Source organism: Periplaneta americana, chromosome 7, assembly GCF_040183065.1.
Source record: "Periplaneta americana isolate PAMFEO1 chromosome 7, P.americana_PAMFEO1_priV1, whole genome shotgun sequence".
Lineage (NCBI taxonomy): Eukaryota > Metazoa > Arthropoda > Insecta > Blattodea > Blattidae > Periplaneta > Periplaneta americana.
The window spans coordinates 177541056-177563673 of NC_091123.1; the positions used below are offsets into that span (position 1 = coordinate 177541056).

Below are 22618 nucleotides of genomic sequence, written 5' to 3' on the forward strand. Positions count from 1 at the left end.
GTAATGGAAATTACGGGACAACGGCTGAACGGATTTTAATAAATGACCCCTCATTTTGAAGCTTGGAACCCAAAGTTTTTCAGAAAAATAGTAATTTTCAGTGAAATTTCAGTTTTCCTATATAATTTTCCCATTTTCCAAAATCCATCTTTCGTCAGTTTTGAAAACTAATTGCATTTCAAAATAAAACAAAACACACACTACAATAAACAATAGGCTATTACACGAAGGCCATGACCTGCAGGATTGCTGAAATATTTAGAGTTCAAATTCAATTGGTTATTAAAAGCTTCAAGACTTACTAAAAATAATGTACAGGTCTGATTCTGCGGTGTGTAATTTTCTGAGTACAGCTGTGCATTGGATATTAAAATCTACAAAACTTGAAGTGGTTTGATGACATTACTACAATTAGAAATTAATTATTATTATAGTTAATGCCATGATGTTAATATATGAACTACAAAACTTGTGTAAGATAATATTATTATTAAAAATCAAATATTTTATAGTTATTAATCAAGTGGGTTGGGTCTTTTTCATATATTTAATGGCGGTGTGATGTAGATTCAGTATTGGCTCGAGAGAGCGCAAAAATTACAGTTCCTAAGGAAAGACTGTATTACTGATAAAATAAGAGGCCTAGAAAATTTTGTAGTATCCCGATCATTTCAGCAAGATCTCTTAGCAAGATAAAATGATTTTACCCTCTACATTTCAAGCTCTACATGCAGCAGCTACATCAAGATGCTATGTCTGTTGTTCCAAAGAATAGCAAACCTGACTTTCTTTAACTTTCACCTACAATGACCTGAAATAGCTAATGCTTTACTCCCACATGAAAAACCCACTGATCGTCCTGACATTTTTTCTTGCGTTTTCGCGTTGAAACTCAAAAACTGAAGGTGGGTAGGTTCAAGAAAAAGTATTTGGCATAAAAATAGCATTCAGAGGGAGTATGTTTCATTATTACGGAAGCAAATAAGTTTCAAAATGTCTGGTATTTTTCATTGAAAATAAATCTGAAAAATTTTTATTTGAATGTCTAACGAACTTAGTTTGCAGCGTTTGCTGTACAAGCCACTAGTATTATTTATTCATTACAATTTCAGACAATTCATTGGCATCATATTGATGTGTGAGAGTATCACTTACATTGTCTCGAGACTAGGCCTCATGGAATGAGGAAGCAATTCTATGGAGCGCAGTAAAAGAGCATAAGTCATAAATTGAAAGTTTTCAGTAGAGAAAAAGCAAAGTTTGAAATGAAGTCCAATAACATTGTGATGGACTGGAAATCTGAAGGTGTGCATCATGATGGAAGAGGATAGGCATATTATATATGCCCTTTATACCTCCTAAAGAAGTACATTTTTTATATTCACATGGCTGGTCCTTTAAACAGTCATGTCAAACTCAATGCCACCATAAAGCTCCACAGGGCACGGTACCAAACCAGTGCTGCTCATCGGAGTGACTACTACCGCGGAGGAATCGGAGATTACAAATAAAGCTCTCCACCGGTGATCTCCGGTACTACTGTAGGTGGAACAGGGGACATACGGAGGGATGCGGTGGTTCGGAGCGAAGTGACAATTAGCTCAAGAATGACCGGCACGTACGGACTGACTGTAGTTGTGAGTGGAATAAAATGGCACCAAATCGGATATCCGTCGCATGGAAATTCTTTACTTTAATTGAAGGTAATAATAAAGTCGCACACTGTAAACTTTGTGGGTGAATTTACTCTAAAGGCCCATTCGCAATGAAAATTAAACATAAACATAACGTAAGCATAAAACCTTGTGTCATGTTATTTAATGATAGCATTCACAATGAATTACATAAGCATAAACTTAATCTTAATCATAAGACGTTAACATGAAAGTTTGCAAACTTTCATGCTTATGTTTATGCGATTTGGAAACAGTACACAAGCGGAAAGCGTGTTTTCACTTTTTGTTTAACATCTCATGGGCTTTGCCTACAGGCAATATTTTGATCTATTGGCCGTGATGATAGCTAGGCGCGCAACATGGAATCATATGACGAAAAGTTGATTATTTTACATCTCCGTTTCTTTGATTTCAAGTATTGAAAGCCATATACTGATGCCATTGTAGTTATTAGAAACATAAAATGAATAGCTACATCGTCAGTCATTGTGCAATTCTCCATTTTTATGTAATAGATTCTGTAGTTTTGTTGATTCGGTATGTTTGTTTCCACACACGTGTTATGTTTATGTTATGTTTAATTTTCATTGTGAATGGGCCTTGGCTACTTAAGTTTGTGGCATATGTTTATGCGCTTATGTTCATGTTTACGTTATGTTTAATTTTCATTGTGAATGGGCCTTGGCTACTTAAGTTTGTGGCATATGTTTATGCACTTATGTTCATGTTTACGTTATGTTTAATTTTCATTGTGAATGAGCCTTAAGGGTGGTGGAACTTCTAATTTGTTAGACCATTTGAAGCTATCGCACAATCGCGAACTTGATGAAAACAATTACGCAAAACATACGATTTCTTTTTAAATTGTTTTAGTGCTATTGTTCCCAAAGGCTCACAGTCTATGAAAAAGTCTTGAAATTTTCTAAAACGCAACTTTCGAGGCGATAAAAGACATATGAAATATTTACAAGACAACTTGAGTTATATTTTGCTGTTTAGACAACTTGAGTTATATTTTACTGTTTGGATTAAAATATTTCTGAATGAAACTAAAGAAACATGTGGTAATAATATAATTACAATTAGCCTATCCTTAATTTGATATCCGCTTATATTTTTATTACAGAGCAAGAGTGGTGCGTTTTAGAAGAGGCAGTTCAAATACTGACACCCTTTAACACAATGATCACAATCCTGTCCGGTGAAGAATCTGAATAAATTATGTTGGACAGTAAACTTTAACCCATTGATAGCCCACGTTTCTTTTGTTCCATTCTGAAGCTCCATTGATATATTTTACGTTAAACTAAACCGATTAGAATAATAATTGACAAACACTGTTTGCGATTAAACGAGAGTTTCTAGGAGAACTACAGTATAAATGTTTACATTAGCTACTGAAAAGCTTTACTTCTGCGTTAGTTTTGCAGTTAGATTGAATGTTATTAATTTGTTCAATGACATAAAACTAATACGGCTTTCCACATATACTATGAATTTCAAAACTAGAAAAAAATCTGTCAGCTAACATAACACTTTAAGCAACACAAAAAAAAAGAGCCGAAGAAAGAGAGAGAGATTAACATAAAAGAGACAATAAACAACAACAAATTACAACTTACTTTAAAAGATACGCGGACGTCAGCGGACTCGAATCACTATCTGATCCGATTAAAGGAACGCTCAGCGGAAAGTGTATGTCTGCGCCACAGCATACAACCTGCACGGCATCAATCGGAGGTAATCCGGAGGCCTCCGATTAAAAGTGCGCAAACAACTGCTCCGGAGAAAACCTAATCATAAGCAGCACTATACTAAATTCTGGGCAGATGGCGTAATGCAAATGACAGTTAAATTGTACCTGATAGGCGGCATATTTTGAGTTTGCAGAACGTAATCATGGTGAATATTTATTGTATTGTGCCATATAAAATGGCATTTTATTCTATGGAAAGTCGGGATACTGTACATTCTTAATTTTATGAAACCTACTGCATAAAGTTCACTACGAGTTTCCAAATTTTATACCTTTGACTTTATAATTCTATACAATTAACACCATTGATGGAATTTATGTACCAATTAAATTTCTGAACTTGTGACAAAAAATTGAAGATCAGTATATCTCTTTGTTGTATAGTCAACTGTTTGAAGACAGGTCTGAACCTCACAAATGATACCAACAAGGCACCACTTATGAGGCAACTACTTACATAAATTATATTTAATACAGTAAAACCCCGATTATCCGTCGCCCTATTAACCGATTGATGGATTATCCGACTGTCTTTCTCTCTTGCAGAAAAAAATATGAAGTACTGTACATTAAATTAGCACGAATTTTTTCTACAGTGTGTGTTTTACAAATCTTTACCCTTACGCTTTATGGTGTACTATTCGAGTGGCCGTACTGTTTAACATCTATGCAAAATGTCTTCTACGAGTGTCAAAAGAAAACATGTTTTACTGCAGAAAAAAGTGCAAGTAGGTTTTTTAAGTAGGTTTTAAGTGCAAGTAATTGAGTGGTTTGGGAAAAGAGAAAATGTGGTTCATCTCGCATCACAATACGAGATAGGAATTACAACTGTGCGTGATTTAGGGTAATGAAAAGCAAAATATAAAGTGTATAAAATTTGTAAATCTACAACATGAGACCTCTACTATTCCTATCTTTCCACAGACAGCCGTCATAAGGAGTTTCCTTAGCCATTAAAAACCCGTCATTGAAAATCAGACTTAAGTACAATAAATAATGTTTTAATGACTGACATCGGAAAATCAAACTTGAATTGCTAAAAAAAGATTTAAATTGGTGAGCTTCTGATCCACTAGTAATCGTATTAAAAGAGATCAAGGAAGAAATTACGAAAATATTATGTAGCTACTTAGTTTATGAAAACTTTTATGGTACGGATTAGCCGATTTTTTGATTAACCGTTCACTCCACCCCCTTCATTACCACGGATAATAGAGGTTCTACTGTAAAGCTAAAATCTTAGAGTAGCTCAAATCAATGACTCGTAAACTTTCTGGGTTCGTGACAACTTTAGAGTCTCGGAAATTTTTTCACTGTGTCCGTTTGTCAAAAGAAATATCTTACAGTTCCATTTATTAAATACAATGGAGCTTCAGTTAACATTGTCTGTAACTATCGTTGTTTGTACTGACCGTTGTTTACTATTTAATATTACTAAATTCAATTATTGTCGTAATTCTGCTAATCACTGTTTTTGTTTATGTATATGGTCACAGCATTTAGGGCCGAATTCATAGTCAATACTTATCGTAAGTAAACACTTAAGCAGTTGCTTATAATAATTTCCAATTCATAAATCCCACTGAAGTGAACACTTATTCAAATAAGGTAGCTTGTCAGCTTACTCAAGAGTTTCCTCAGTAACATTGTCTGTAACTATCGTTGTTTCTACTGACCGTTGTTTACTCTTTAATATTACTAAATTCAATTATTGTCGTAATTCTGCTAATCACTGTTTTTGTTTATGTATATGGTCACAGCATTTAGGGCCGAATTCATAGTCAATACTTATCGTAAGTAAACACTTAAGCAGTTGCTTATAATAATTTCCAATTCATAAATCCCACTGAAGTGAACGCTTATTCAAATAAGGCAGCTTGTCAGCTTACTCAAGAGTTTCCTCAGTAACATTGTCTGTAACTATCGTTGTTTCTACTGACCGTTGTTTACTATTTAATATTACTAAATTCAATTATTGTCGTAATTCTGCTAATCACTGTTTTTGTTTATGTATATGGTCACAGCATTTAGGGCCGAATTCATAGTCAATACTTATCGTAAGTAAACACTTAAGCAGTTGCTTATAATAATTTCCAATTCATAAATCCCACTGAAGTGAACGCTTATTCAAATAAGGCAGCTTGTCAGCTTACTCAAGAGTTTCCTCAGTAACATTGTCTGTAACTATCGTTGTTTCTACTGACCGTTGTTTACTATTTAATATTACTAAATTCAATTATTGTCGTAATTCTGCTAATCACTGTTTTTGTTTATGTATATGGTCACAGCATTTAGGGCCGAATTCATAGTCAATACTTATCGTAAGTAAACACTTAAGCAGTTGCTTATAATAATTTCCAATTCATAAATCCCACTGAAGTGAACACTTATTCAAATAAGGTAGCTTGTCAGCTTACTCAAGAGTTTCCTCAGTAACATTGTCTGTAACTATCGTTGTTTCTACTGACCGTTGTTTACTATTTAATATTACTAAATTCAATTGTTGTCGTAATTCTGCTAATCACTGTTTTTGTTTATGTATATGGTCACAGCATTTAGGACAGAATTCATAGTCAATACTTATCGTAAGGAAACACTTAAGCAGTTGCTTATAATAATTTCCAATTCATAAATCCCACTGAAGTGAACGCTTATTCAAATAAGGTAGCTTGTCGGCTTACTCAAGTGTTTCCTCATATGCATTGTAATCAGCTGATTTGGTATACAATAGATGATGATTATGATTTAATTTAATTTATTGAGTTCTGTAATTAAAATGAAAATGAGTTTCGGCAAGCAAAATATATAGCAGAGACATGGAAAACCCTTTAGAGATGTATAATGATCAACAATTTAAGAGGAGATACCGTTTCGACAAGAACACTGTTGTGAATATTCTGGTGTCTCTCATTTAAATTCACAATACAACCATGAGGCTTACCGATTTCGCCGCTGCTGAAAGTACTGGTTGCTTTGAGATTTTATGATACAGCAGCATTTCAGGTAGATTTAAGCCGCATTTTTTTTTTTTTTTCGAAAAATTTTCACGTCCCAACAAAGTGTTATTTGCATTTTTGTTTGCGTTCTACTCAAGTAATAAGATGTTAAAATTTGCGTAATTATATCACTTCCACTTTGTTTAGCATAAAAATAACTGAAAAATAAATTAAAATGATTTACTTACAGGAATATTTCCGGAGTTTGCATTAAACTCAACTGCAATTTTATTCCATGTCAATTTCTTCTTTTGGAGAGAACGATTATCAATTTTTTTTTACTTTCGACGATATCTCCATATTTCATAACTAGTTATCTTAGCTCATTTCTTTATTTTCTGTAAAATGCTTTCTGGACATCTTGTATAATTTTTAGCTCTATAATATTTACTTCTGTGTTTGTGTATGACAGTAATGCCGATTTAACAATTTGAAGGCGCTGAAAAACAATTGAATGTAGGAAAGCGCTCGCGTCTAGCCATGTTGCCATATTTCTTTCGATGTCAAGGGAATGCTCAGGGCATATGAATGAGTAGCGTCTCTGCAATACGATCTGAAATAAGTGCTAAGGAAACGCTTATTACTTTTTTATAAGTGACGACTATGAATTCGACCCTTAGTTAAGTTTAGTAGGTATGCTAACCTTGTGATGTAGGCATCAAGGAGAATAGGAGCTGTTAATTTCAGTGCTAAAAATAGTAAGAGAACATGAAAGTTCTTGAAAACGTGCAGTTTGGTGTTTATTAAATTTTTAAGCATTTATTAAGCTTTACTCTTAAAGTCCTGTAAGAACTGTAATTGATTTAATAATCATTTTAATAAATTAAAACCATTTTTGCCTCGACTGTCGGCTAGGAAGGTTCCATTATGCTAGCATTGCAGGCAACTAGGCAACCTTTTAATACTTTTGTTAGCAGGTTTGACAAACTGTGAGTGGACCTGCAAGTACATAGTGCATAGTGCTCTCTCCCTTCCCCCCGTGCTTTCTCACTTGCTCCTCCCCAAGACAGCCAGCGCTCACATAGTTCGATTTGTCAGTCTGTACATGCTATACACAAATTTTCACTTTGATATCGCAATTAGCTTATTTTATAATTAATATTGAATTATAATTATCCCAATTTTCAAAGTTTACATAATTTTTCTTTAAATTGATATTTAATTTATTCCTGATGTATGTAAAATATGTTGTTGTTGTTTTCTAATGCCAGGCGTTTGACAATAAAGTCATTTGACCTCTTGCACTCCAATATTTTTCAAAGATATTATCATGGCCAGCCACTGAAGCACAGATTTTGAGGTGTTCCGAATCCATTTCTTGATTCTGTACTATTAAAGTAGTCCCCGCCCGGAGATCTGATTGGGGGACTATTTTACCTCCGGATAATTTTCCCTTAATGGTACTCATTTCATATTGGAGTTAAATGGCAAGTTGTAGCCGATTTAAGTGAACACCATATTTTAACGTTTTGGTGGCTACTTCATCCACACACAACCCCCAGAATGTCTGGAGGACCACACCTGCTGTTGGTCGATGGGTCCATTGGACCTAGCTGGGAGATCTTGTTGATCACCAGCTTCCCCTCCTTAAGCCACTGGAGGACGATTTTAGTGCCATAGCAGGTCAGCACTAGGAACAGAAAAGTAGAAAGAGGAGGAAGGAAAGGGAAATGAACCCCTAGGCCTCGAATGCTCTAATGCTGTCGGGGTCGAAGAAAGTAAGAGTTCAGTCAGAGGACTGGATAGGAAAGGGTAAAGAGAGAATTAGGTATTGAATACAGGAAAATTATACCAAATTCGGTCATTAACTCATCAAGCTGACCAGTGCTAATTGATGAGTAGCCCCTCCCTTGTAAAATTATGCTTACTAACAGCTGCACCACGGGAAGGTAGGGATGGGACATTGGGTATTTGTCCAGGTTGGTTCCTTAAAGCCTTCAATGGGAAGGATTAATGGCTCTCCCCCCTGTATCCGACAGATACCCTTTTGCAGCCAAAAATGCTTTCATATTTTTCGAATTACTTTTTGAGAAAAAAAATATTTATCCTTTTAGTTACTACATTTTCAATTTTTTAAGACTTATCACATCCTAAACACATGGTGATTTGAATACTCAATAGCAGAAGAAAACACATGTGTCAGTTTACTTCACATGCTTTGGTGGACTTTTGTGCAAAATTTCACTGAGATTGGAGAAAAACTGCATTCATTAGAGCATTTTGAATGTTACAAAATGTTGAAAATTGGAAAATCGAGAAAACGAGTATCAAAGTACAGCATGTATATGATAACATCCTCCCTTCCTATATAGATCTACCACACACATTTTTCTCCTAGATAACAACGCGAAATATGAACTGAATGAAAAATAAAATTATTTAGAACAAAGTCTGTCAGTATGACAGCTGAGCATCAGTTTAAAGAGCTTCAGCTCCACACAAATAATGCCCATGGCTTGTCAGTATATCTTTTCATTAATAATCTTCCTCGTATGTAATCGTGAAAACTTTGTAAATAATTCAACAGTTCATAGCATAAATACACGTCAAAAAATGATTTTCATACTCCATTGGCAAGTCTATTGTGCTCTCAAAAAGGAGTGTGTTATATGGCAGTAAAAATTTTTAATAGCCTCCCTATCGATATGAAAAATGAAACTCAAAACATAAGATTATTTAGGGCCAAATTAAAGAAGTACCTAATTTCTCACGCCTTCTATTCTGTACGTGAATTCATGACATTCAATAACACTTCATGAAATTGATACTAAAACTTTGTGTTGTACTAGTAGACTATATTGTAAATCTCGTTTGTATATATTTCATCTAGACTGTGACTGTAAATTAAGACTTTATAATAGTATTAAGTTTTTTGACTTGTTCCATATTCTAGCTGTAAAGCAATGTATGAATACCATGGAATGTTAATAAATACAATACAATACATGCGCTGGTCCCTTTAAATTCTCATAGGGCCAATATAAGCACAGATATAGAAAACTGAAACATTATTTTATTTTTTTTTAGAGTTAAAAGCAAAATTTTAATTTCTAATTTTTTTTTTTTTTTCGTTATTTTTACCGATCCATAGCCTTAAAGAAGATTTAAGTACGGAACTACCTTTATGATCCATGTTACTCTACTTAAGCTACTTAATATACATATAATTTTCATGTAGCAAAACGTAAACCAGTGTCACGTAGTGTGGATATATCCATGGAAGCCCACCTGATGTTATCAAGTTTAATATTAGACATTGGAAAGATACACTATTTATTGTTTGGTAAGAAACTAAAATAAAAAAATTTAATTATTTAATTTTTTTTATCTGAGTAACTGAGTTATGGAACAGTCAGGACACTTGAAATCACTGAAATCTTGTTAAAAATAAGGTAAAAACACCATTTTACTTGTTTCATTCACAAAAGAGAAGTGTTTAATGATTTTCAGTTGTTTCATTTTAGGTGCATTTAATTTGAAATGTAACAAATGAAGCCTAAACATGATAATCTTGTTGGATTATTGCTAGTGATGAGCTTTGAGACATCACCTTCTCTGCGGAAATAATGTAAAAAATAACTTTTTGTTTGTATGAGAGTGTGTGTGTGTGTGTGTGTTTGTATTTAATCATTGTATAATCAAATACCTTACTATAATAATACCGGACAGCTGTATACTAGCAGCATTGACGTAAGTGCGAAATATCGCGGACCTGACATCTAGTGGAGAGGGATGGAATTACGTCCACATACACAAATATTAACATAGCGAGATTCGGACTATTGTTTAAAACGTGAGTTACTAATGTGGAATTATATATGAAACACTTAAGAAATGTTGAATAGTATTTAATGTAAAATTATTATCTTATATCAAAGCTGCATATTATGAGAAATATTGCATACTTCATATTACTTTCCGTAATTAATTGTTACATATTTTTTCTTTGGTTTACCGAGACAAAATCAATCTGATATTAGGAATGAATTTACAGTAATGTTTTATATATGCATTGCTGACAACTGCAAAGATAAAATTGATAGTAATCTGATGCTTGTAATAATTAGTAAAGGCATGTGACAACAATAAAACTTAATTTGATAAAACCTTAAAATCCAATACATTTTAACTTCTATTCATTTATTAGGTCTAAATTAAAAACTAATTTGTGTTTTTCTATCACACAAAGACGAAGGAATTAGGCCTACTAAAGAATGTTGTTGACTCACGTTTTATGAATTGTCGGAAATCGAAAGTACGATTTGGAGCAATTTGTAATGCTGCAATTGTCACAATTATAAACAGCACATATACACCCTGACATTTTAACACAGCACTAATTAATAGAACTATTAACTAGCCCAGCAACAATATACATTGCAGTTGATTACAGCTTATTTCGCGAGTATCTCTACACCGGCAGGTAGGTAGCAGCACCAGTGTCGTTCGCACGCAAAACTGCTAGCTGTCCGGTATTATTATAGTAAGGTATTTGGTATGATTTGTCGTATTGAAATTCCAATGTGTTTGTTATTGTAAAGGGCATATATGAAACTTCCCATATAGGTGGTAGTTCTGCCATTGAAAGCAGGTGAATGACATATGGAATTATGTGGTAATGAAGGGTTTAAATGATGGGAAGGAAACAATTCATGGCCTTTTGTAATGGCTACCTTCCTGGCATTTATCACCAGCCTATTCACTTATCATCATGTGCATCATACTTCGATTTTCAACTCATATAAGGATACCTGATACACAGTATTGTCCCTTGCAAGACAGAGTATTGTAAGCACCATTTTGCTAACTTTACAGGAGAGGCAGTTATCCAACACTGTAGTGAATACGGTAGTCAAAGTTTAAACTAACTTATCGGAGGGAAAAAAATTGTTGAGGCTCACAGAACTTTTACAGTCGATGTGCAGTGCTGGGCTATTTATTCTAAGCACCTTAACTCATTTTTGGTAAAAGTGGCAGGGGATGATATTATCAGGATTTTCTGAATTCGAATACTTATCGATTTCTAAAACACGAACGAAATCATGGTTCCAAACCTCGGCTTTTAAACCGCGATCGAGGTCTGAATCCTTATGCGATTTCTAAAATGAAGTCGAGATGCGGCTTGAGAAGAAACCGAGGTTCGTGGGTTTTACATATGGCAACGTAGCTAAGAATCGATTTTTATTCTTGTAAACAGTCGATATTAGAAATAAATGAACATTGGGATTAATATTTTTATTGAATTGTAGTAAGTCACATTTTTTTGTTCTCAGCTAAGGTATTGTTATATTTACTAATTTACAAAATATATTTGAAATACTAGCATTAATTAATATTCAAAAGGGAACGGATTTTTAGGTACCAGAATGATATTGCCCAAATAATTAGCACAAATCGAGCGTTTATGTTGTGATTTATCATTTGTTCATAACTACTACCAACATTAACTACCTGAAAACCCGGGTCTAACGAATCAGTAACCTAAATATTAACAATTAAAATTTCAATTGAAACTATAATGTTGTATGGTTCTATTTTCACATATAATAAGGCCTACTCGTGGAAAGTCCCAGTAGCATAAAACTTAAAATAAGAAGACAAAATCACGTTTGCTTCATACATATTCTTGTAAGTCCACATCATATTCAAGTATTAAATAAAATGTCCAAAACTACTGTAAAGACTGAGAATTAAGTTATATTGTCTTATAGACATAAAGGTGTAATTAGTATAAAATATTGTATCTTACGTCCCTCAAAGCAACAAGGTGTAAAAAACTTGTCAACCTGGTGTCTCTTTTAGTTCGTTGCAGATTATTATTTAGCGTTCTTGTTAAATTTTGCATTGATTCCTTCGAAAATCGAAAATATTCGCCTGAAATTATCGTCGTTATATAGTTACAAAGGATTATTCCTGTCTCTCATCACTCTAATCTGGGGATTTAATACTGGTAGACACAAATTTTCCTTTGATAATTATCCAGCTGATCTATTACCTCCATCTTGTATACTGGTACATGAAGCCCTGGTTTTAAACCTACCCCAGCCGTAGTCTCTGCTTCAGACCATGGTTTCGAGCCAAGGCTCAGAAAAATGAAAAAGATCTCGTTTTATAAATCCAAACGCGGTTTAAAACCATGTTCGTGGTCTAGACCTCGTTTTAGAAATCGACCCTTATTGTTCTGGCTGCTAACATAGCCATCAGGCTTTGCCAGTATAAAACATCTGTTTCCGATGAACTGTCCCATCTTTTACTGACTTGGAACTATGTGCAGTCTAACTTTAATATCTATTGACAGAATTAGTGTTGTTAGACCTTAATTTTTAACATTTCTGCCACATGTGCAGATGTTTCTGATACTCCTACTTGTGCTAATTCACGACTAGACTTTCTCGACATCTGCAGTATGCTCTACAGTCTCTCTTCAAAACATATCTACATTTGGCTCTCTTTTTGTTCGGCACTGATGTCTTGAAATTTGGAAATTTTCAAGGAAATTTTTTTACGTTTTTCCCATCATACATCTTTCACAATGTTTTTTATTAAATGACAGGACTTGACTTTGCGTTGTTCATCCAAACATCCCCATCTAAAGGTACGGTCACACGTCGCTACTTTTGCAGCGCTGCAGTACAAAAAACTGTGCAACTCTTGTACTGCGACGTGTGAACAACGGTGCAACCCGAAAAGTAGCGGCTGCCGAACCTGCTGCTCGCTACTTTTCCATGCTGTGCACAACTTAAAAGTAGCGACGTGTGAACAGGGTTCTCAGGGTTGCAGCCGCAACATTTTTGATATCGGTTTTGTTGAAACTTTTGATGGTGTTGCGACCAGTGTTACCACCCAAATGTGCCAATGATACTTTTATTGATTGGATATATTTTAATGTTAAATGTGATGAAAATAAATTATTTGGAACAGTTATTAAATTGCACAACACAGTCTGAGCATATTTGCTGACGATATAATTCATTTTTAAAATTTTCCGTAGTGTAGTTCCAAACAGGAGGGTTGCCAACATTGATTACGTGAATATTCTATTGGTTATCATTTAAGTATATAGGCGTTTTTAAAAGCTTTATAGTAAAAATAATGTCAATTTCTGAATACTAGATACGACAGAAAAGCAAATAATAGATAAGTAAGCTTTCGCATGAGTTTCTTAATAATGCAAACATAACCACAAAATGTATATTGAGAAGTCAACACGGAGATGGAAACCTGCAGCATGACTGCGGCTGCAAAAGTAGCGCCTTGCGTGTGAACAAACTCGCAACCTCCAGTTGCAACTTTTGCAGCACTCGGGTTGCGCAGCACGAAAAGTAGCTTGCAGCACGCTACTTTTGGCTTACGTGTGAACATGACACGCAACTTTTGCAGCTGCAGTACAAAAGTTGCGCTGCAAAAGTAGCGATATGTGACCGTACCTTAAGAGTGATACACTGAAGCTTGTAGTTTTTTCTCCGTCACAGGTGTTGCCCTCTGTGCACCTGGGAAGCGAACTACACAGTACTGCATGATGATTATTCATGGAACAGTGGTGGATTATTGGTAGGGGAAATAGGAATTTCCGTGGAAACTTACTTCCAAGCATCGTCTTCGTCCACCAAAAAATTTCATTTGGACCCACCAGAATTCAAACCCAGGTTACCAGTGTGGAAAGATGGATCTCTAGCCCTGCACTGCATCTCTCAAGATAGCATTTCCTTAAGAGCGATGATTTTACTTTATCTCGTCAAAGAATGAACCTTGTTGGATTTGTATTGCATATAGTATGAGCATGTAATACAGGCACTTTGACATCCCTGCTCTAGCCTTTCAACAGTGTACCTCGTCTCACAGAAATATCATGCATAAAAACATCTTATAGGCTAGTCAGTGGCGGCTCCTGTGTATTTCTTAAGAGGAGGAAAGAAGATAACAGGACGAAATGACACCTTCTTGAATGAAACGTGCTATAAATTATCCAACATGCATAGGCCTACATGTAAGACCAGGTAGTGTTGGGGTTGTCTTCTCTTCTGTATAGCACTAATTTGTTCTTGTAAACTGAGTTTCCTAAATTTTCCAAAATATATAATGTTTTCACTTCCATTCATTGTTGAATAATTGCACAAATTAACAATTACAAGGAAATTCATCTCGCAGCATTTTTCGCCCACACTACAACATCACACGTGTTGGAAGAGACTAGCTACTAACACGTAACAGGAACCGCGGAAATGAGAATGGGAAATAATCTGAGGAAAGCGAGAACACTGCACCCACCCACGTGGTCTGTGTTGCCACATGTACATTTTACAAGTTCAGTATCACATGCTTTTGAAGAATACTCGTATCAGTTCGTGTAAAGTCATACTACCATTATTGTTCAAAGTGCCGGTGGCCAATTAATTTTTTATGTTAAAAATAATGTAGTTTGGAGTACCTACTTTCAATTTCAAATATATTTGTACAAAACTGACAACTTGGCTGTTGCCCTGTCTAGTACACAGTGATTGGAAGTAAATTTCAGGAGCCGAAAGATCAGCGATACTAACGTAGAACTACTTCCTCTTTGTTTTATATAAACCCGACTTTAACTTTCAAATATCCTTGAAAGTTTCAAACTATGAATAGTAGCCTATATAAAGTGGAATGAATAATATTTTTGATTTATAATTTTAAGAAAAGTTTATATGGTGTCTTTCATAGCTTTGTGTTAAAACTTTTTTTATTGTGCCTCCTCCTAGATGTGTTATAGTCTGGTTGAATGTAAGATTGTTAGATGGCAGCGGTAGCGAGCTTGCTGCACGACCAGTTGGTTTCTATTTCCCGCCCATGCGCTGATTCAGAGGAGGATCTCCTCCCTCTCCGTTCATTTACTTGCTTTAAAACTCTGCTTCTTTCTCTGGCCGCTAGTGCGCTGTTGTCTATGTGTGTTAACTGCAGTAAAGGAGGAATGGATTGGCTTTCCTCCACACAATCTCGCATCTTTCTCACAGTTTTCTAGCGGCACATGAGCACGCATCGTTTAAAACTCGATCAACCGAGGTTTTCATATAGCTATGAACTTAAAAATTATCGAATCTTCCTTGAATTTCAAGGAACATATTTTATTTTGTATTTACTTTCAAAAGAACAAAAATTTGAGGAGGACATTCCTCCCTTCCCTCCCCCGAGGAACCGCCACTGAGGCTAGTGCAATGTCGAAGACAGAGCTGAGACACTGGCTGGCAAGCATGACAATGATGAATCACTGAGCAGCTAAACAATATTTTCGGGAGATACTATAAAACTTTGAGTTATAGATTGTAAAACTCACATTTCCAGTTTCACTACTAATAAATGTGACCATTTCAACATTAAGGGGAGAGGATGGTATTTTTTTTAACTTTTTCCTATTTGGTGTAAAATATTAAATTTTCTGTATGTAGAGAGCTCATAGCTTTGACAACTCAACCAAATAAAATTATTTTGAAAAAAAAAATTCAGGGACCCAAATTTGAAAAAAATATACCCAATGCAGGATTGTACTAAAACCAATATATCTAAACCGTTTTTAAAGATAGATTCAAACGTTTTTTGCAATGTATTTGCAAAAGCATGTTCTACAAACTGTCTATAACAGAATTTTGATATTAGTCCCTGCGTTTGTAAAATAAACAATTAAAATTTAATAACAATTTTCTGATTTCCTTTCTTGCAAACAAACGGACGTATCTTTAAAATGAAATCAATTAACAAAATTCTGTTATAGAGAAAGGTTTCCTGATAGTCTAAAGAATATGTGTTCTAAATTTCATGCATGTATCTTTAATAGTTCAGAATTTATATCCATTTTTGTCTGGCAATGTAGCAAAAAAAATGAAGTTACTGGAAACCGATAAAAGCGGGCGTGTGATTTAAAAATCCATAGCGCAGGAAGTTTAAAAATGACGTCTCAACATCTGATAAGTGCACAAATACCCACAAAATGTTATGTAATGCATTCCACACATCAAAGGGTATTTTAAAGAAACAGACAAATTTTAAAAATTTAATTTACGGGAAACAACAATAAAAGTGGGCGGGTGATTTAAAAATCCGTAACGCAGGAAGTTTAAAAATTGCGACTCAACATCCGATAAGGGCACAAATACCCACAAAATGTTATGCTATGCATTCCACACATATCACAGAGTATTTTAAATGATTTTTTTTTTTAATTTACTCATTTTTCACCAAAAAATACATCATCCTCTCGCCTTAACACCCTTCACGTCTTGTGTATTACAAACTTAATTAAGGATCCTATAAGTAATTCCAGGATGTATCAACACACGATTGGAAAAACTTAAATATTCGTCATGGAAAAGATCAGCAGGGGAATATGGGGCAGGACGGGGTATAGCCTCTATCTTCCCAACAAGTATTGTAAGCTACCGAATTTTTTTTTAGAACTTCGTCAACTCATGTAAATATATCATCACACAACACTTACTGCCATTCCTTGCATCTGTTGCATGTTATTCAGTAGCTGCATCATATTGTATCATTCATTTGCAACTTTAAAGTGTTCTCTTGTCACATGTAAGTAGAAATGAGATTTATTTAGATAATCTATTTTAATGTTATATTATAAAGTACTTACCTGGCTTTTAATTCCGAAACTTTCTTAAATTTCGTGCGTTATTTTTCCTACCAATACCTCATAACTTAGAAATTGTGACTGTGGGGCATAACAGGGCAGTACCCCGTCCTGCCCCACGTCATATTTAATTAAATTTCACCTCCTGTAATGGGTTGTTCGTTCTGTTGTTTGTCAGAAGAAGGTTGGATTAGATGCGTATCATGTCTGAAATGGGCTCACAATTGTTGCGCAGGAGTAGACGAGGATGCCACGCACATTTGCGTATTTTGCGAATGACTTTCTCAAGTAAACTTGTAAAATGTTGTAGTATTCACACTTTCAGTATATAATTTTTGTCACTTTTGCCATTTAATTATTACAAAAAATAGATACCCCATTTTGCCCCATATGTGGGGCAGAACGGGGCAAAACACACATTTCGAAAAACTAATTTATTTTAAGGTTATAATGACCGGATTTCACTCGAAGTGCATATATTTTTACTTGTTTACAGTGTAATAAAAGCATATGTCATAAAACCCATACATTTACATTATTTGATACCAAATAAAAGCATTCAAATATTAACTACCCTATCCTGCCCCATGTTCCCCTATTTGTTAAATTTAGAATACGGTAATTTTTTCTTACCGCATGAGAAATTCTTGCGGAATTAATATTGTTTGCCATGACAGAGCTCTGTTATGTTATATTAGAGAGCTTATGCACGTACTGTGAGGTACATTTCTGTGGGGATATATAATCTACAAAGCAAAAAGGAAGTCGTCTCCAAGATTTAAGGTTTTCGCAATGGTTGTGTCGAATAGGTTTAAGGTTTTAGTGCTGTTATGCGTAAATGTCCATCTCAAATGGCGGAATATCTTACTTTTTTCGTCTGTTGGAAAATAGACAACTGAAGTGCGTCATATATAGATAGTCATTACTAGTCACATCAGAAGAGATATCCTACTCAGTTGTGTCCTAATGTAGTCAAGAATTACACTAGAATTGTCTTAAGAATTGTCTTGAAGAAAATTATAATGTATCTGTACCGTGAAAGGATAACAATCTGTCATTGTAACAGTCTTTGATGTGTTCAGCTTCTTGAATACAAAGATACATGTGGCTTAAACAATGTATCTATCATTTCATCTTGTATTAATCTGTGTTTTCTGCCCATGTGTCCAACATGTAGCAGAAATACACACGAGATTTTTATTCAAACACATACTTGTATGATAAATTAATATTGCTATGAAAAAGAAAAATGCTTGATAGGGGAATGAACTGTGGCATGTTTACAACAAGTACCTTGTATTGAGAGCTGTGTTATTATCCCAATGCTATTTTTATATTGAGTGACTCTTACCAGTCAAATTTGAAAGACTAAGAGAAGTGTAACTCCTTTGTCTAATGACATATTGGATGACGCAAATTTTGTTCTAAAAGTGTATTCTGAAGTTGTTATAAGTGTTGTTAAAATATTTATACAAATACTCATTAGGTACATACAGTAATTCCTTGCTAATTTGACTGTGTTGTTTTCATTCTCGTGATTCATTTGTTATTTATTATTAGTACCGTTACATAGTATTTTGGAAATATCACCGGATTATGTTATTAGTAAAATACAGTATAACGAAATCATAGAGATCTCTGAAATAACTTGGTTATAGTGAAATTTCGTTATATCGAAATTGGCTATTACGTTATTTTTAAGAAGAACATAGATCTACTTGTTCATTTACCTTTTACTTAATATGTAAACATTTTGCGTTAAGTGTGGAAAATATCCTTCAATAAAGTAAAGAGCTGGACTTGTATTGCATTTGAGAAGAAAAAAGTTTAACCACTTCCCTTATTATCCCGAGTTAACTCGGGTTGCTAACATGTGTCAAAATTTATTAACCCGAGTTAACTCGTTTGAGTCCCATTGTCTATTTCATAGTGATTTTTTAAGTATGTAAGAAAATTAGTGATGTACAGTGATTCTGCAATATTCAATAATCTCTTTTCGAAAATAAAAAAAATATGACACTTTTTTTCACAAAACTGGTAAAATAGATAGTAAGGGAAGAGGTTAAAGACTTGCATAGGAAAAGTACAAAATTCTAGCTTTATGAAGCACTTTATAGGACAACAGGTGCCATGTTGCTTGGGAAGCCATGTTTGTGAGAGTAATGAGCTGTAATTGGAAGTGCCATGTAGCGAGATAGTGACCTGTGATTGGAAGAAGGAAACTAAATATAGAGAACAAAGATACAACTGAATGAAAGACATATTATAGGCCATCCGTTATCTTGTGAAATCTTCCAGCATCTCAGGAGAGAAAGAGAAGCTTCCCTCCCTCGCTATGCTTCTACTTGTAGCAAGCTAGCTCACTTACCCCCACCATAAGATTATTACTACAGTGAAATGCCGCTATTACGAATGCCGCAATTACGAATTTTTCAGAATAACTAAATAATTTTTTAGTCCCAGCCATTTTACTATTAATTTACATGTTAAAAATGTTCAGTTTAAAGAATGCATAAGTAACGAACTATTCAGTTTAACGTAATAATAATTCATCCTGCTACAAAAAAAATGTTATTTAACAAAATTGGGCCTAATAAGCAGTTAAAAATTACTTAAAATAAATTCGAAAGAAAATAAAATAAATGAGTTATCGCTAGGCATCGGTCACCCTTCGTTTCAGTGAGTTTTGTGAATGCACTTCTGTAGACGCGATTGTTGTGGTTTGAATTTATATTTAAATGAAACAGTTTAATAAAATCGAACTTCCGAAGGTAGTGATCGATTCAGAACCCAATCTCGTAGATCGTAATATTTCGAGAAATCGATTTCACAAGATGGCTGTAAATGTAACAATACCTAACCTATATAACCCTGTTCAACGTACTTTTTGCTCTGTAAAACTTAATTTTTGGTTCTAACAATGTCATAATGAATGTAAAATATTGTAAAATATGCAAGAATAATTATTCAATTGTCGAATATGCATTGTGGTAGGCCCTACCGATTTTTATTGAAGTTGCAATATAATATGAATATACAATATAATATTACTAATTTGATGTGTAGACCTAATAGTTTTCTTCCATCCTATTAACAAAAAAACTTACAATAATTAAAATTTCTTAAGAAAATTAGCTTATCATTCACATGGAGGAATGATAATGCATTGCAGCCTGGAGAACCAGTTTACTTACGACTACAGTTATATCATTTCACAACCCTACGAGCTCAATTCTCTTAATCACTCCAAAACCCCAAACATGTCTGAAATATTGAAAAAGAGATATTACTATAAACCCTCTTTTCAGACGTTATGACAGAAAACACGTTGATTTATTCATCATGTAAATTTACGATCTAAACTTAAATTAAGATACCATTAAAAAGACAACAGTAAGAATTTAGAAACCAAATTTACAAATTCTTAACTGTCTCAAATATAGATTAGTGCAGTTTTTCCAATATAATATATAATTAAAAATTGCTATGTAGTTTCAGATTGTTATATAGCTACAGATCTTAGCAAGGAATTACTTAATCACGCAAACATTTTATATTTAAATTCTCTTTCAAATTTAAAAGTGTTTTTCGTTGCAGTCACTAGCCTATGCATTGTGTACAGACTCTCCCCGTTTTCAGAAGAAACATCTTTGTTTTCTTGGCATATTGCTCTTGCAAGATAATTTCATTATTTGCATTAACTTTACTCTATGATGAAAGTGTATTTTTCAGCTTATTTTATTTTTACATACGAAATGGAATCGAAATATAAAAAAAACGGGTACTGTCTGTATATTAAATTTGTTGTTAAAATATATTTTTTGTTATAAGATAGCTCTTATTTTCAACAACTGCCAATAATGGAGTATCCAATATAATATTGTGTACATACGTAAAATCACAGAACTGAAGCAAAAATATGACTGTCCGCATTAGTCAAAGGAGAGGTATATTGTAGAACACTTATCAGTGAATGGTTTCAGTATTCTGGTTTTATCTTGTTTTGTAACAGAATTATAAAAGGATGTCTGAAAGTGTAAAATTCTCTTGCAGCATATTTATTGTATTATTTAAATGTTTTTACTGCTGGTTTTTAAGGTAGTTATAATTTATAATATATTTCATTACAGTTTCTCAAGCCACTTGCCGGAAATGATTTTATGTCAAGGAGGTAATTATCAAAATCTATCAACTTCAATAGTAAATACTCAAAAAGTTTGAATAAATCAATGTTTAATAATATGTTCGTAGCTAATGGTATATTCTTAAGTGCTTTTCATACCATAGGAAAGAAACTGACTTTCAATTTTGAATTGTCTGTTTCAGCAACAAATAAATTTGGAGTCATTTAATTGTATTTGCTCAAAAAATGTTGTGTATTTGTTTGACTGTCCTACTGCTATCCCTGTTCTTTATCATTCATTTTTAAGTTACGAAACTCTACAGATTATACAGGGTGTTTCAAAAATAGAGGGCATAATTTCAGGTATGTATTCCTCACATGTAGACAATACAAAAAGTTCATTACAACATGTGTCCGAAAATCCTTGCTTTCCGAGTTATGGCCCTCAAAATAGTGATATTCACCGGAACGTTTTTCTTCCCGCAGGTAGGCCCCGTGACAGAAGATATTAAAAGAGGACACTCTTACAGTTAATTCCGAGGTGAAGGGTACTTTGAGTGTTGTGTTTGACGTTGTACTGTGCGATATGTACTCAAATCAGGAGGTGACAGAAGTGCACTTCATGCACGGTAAGGCGGACAATGCTGTGCTGGCTCGTCGTTTGTACCGGAGAGGTATCCTGATCGATGGATAGGTAGAAGTGGCCCAATTGCTTGGCCTTCACGCTCACCTGATTTCAACGCTATCGATTTCTACTTATGGGGACATTTAAAATCATTGGTGTATTCGTCTCCGATGCCTGACATGGAATCGCTTCGGAATCGAATTGTGGCAGGTTGTGAGGAAATACGCAATACTCCTGGAATTTGGGATAGTGTTCGCAGGGCCATGAGACATCGATGTGAGGCCTGTATTCAAGCAGGGGGTGGACATTTTTGAACATCTGCTGTAAAGACAACTACCTGCGGGAAGAAAAACGTTCCTGTGAAAATCACTGTTTTGAAGGCCATAACTCGGAAACAAAGCATTTCCGAACACATGTTGTAATGAACTTTTCGTACTGTCTACATATGAGGAATACATACCTGAAATCATGCCTTCTATTTTTGAAACACCCTGTATAGATAACATGGTTTAAAGTCTAGAGCAACAATGGACAAACTCAAACAGAAGCTGGAAGCCATAGCAACATCATCTCTTTTAAAGTTTCTCTCTGATGCTGGCATTCTGATTAGAACTACAGTAAAAGGAATTTTAAATCTTCCATCCGACACTCCAGACAATATCCTTTACTCACCTAAGAAGTACAAAGGACTTGGTCTTTATAAAGCAAGCTGGGATGCTTTTCTACAGTTTATCAATGCTTGCAAATTGCTTGCAAAGACAAACAACATATATGAGGGGCAATCATAAAGTTTTAATTATCACCTCGAAAAAATGAAGCTGTGACCATGAAAC

General features: G+C 34.3%; 1 long non-coding RNA gene across 1 annotated transcript; it reads left to right on the forward strand.

The window, feature by feature from the left end:
- The first annotated feature begins 5133 nt into the window (after positions 1 to 5133).
- Positions 5134 to 21394, forward strand: LOC138703794 (uncharacterized). The gene is made up of 2 exons (XR_011333266.1): positions 5134 to 18862; positions 19097 to 21394. It is a non-coding gene; the product is annotated as an uncharacterized lncRNA (long non-coding RNA).
- Positions 21395 to 22618: the final 1224 nt, after the last annotated feature.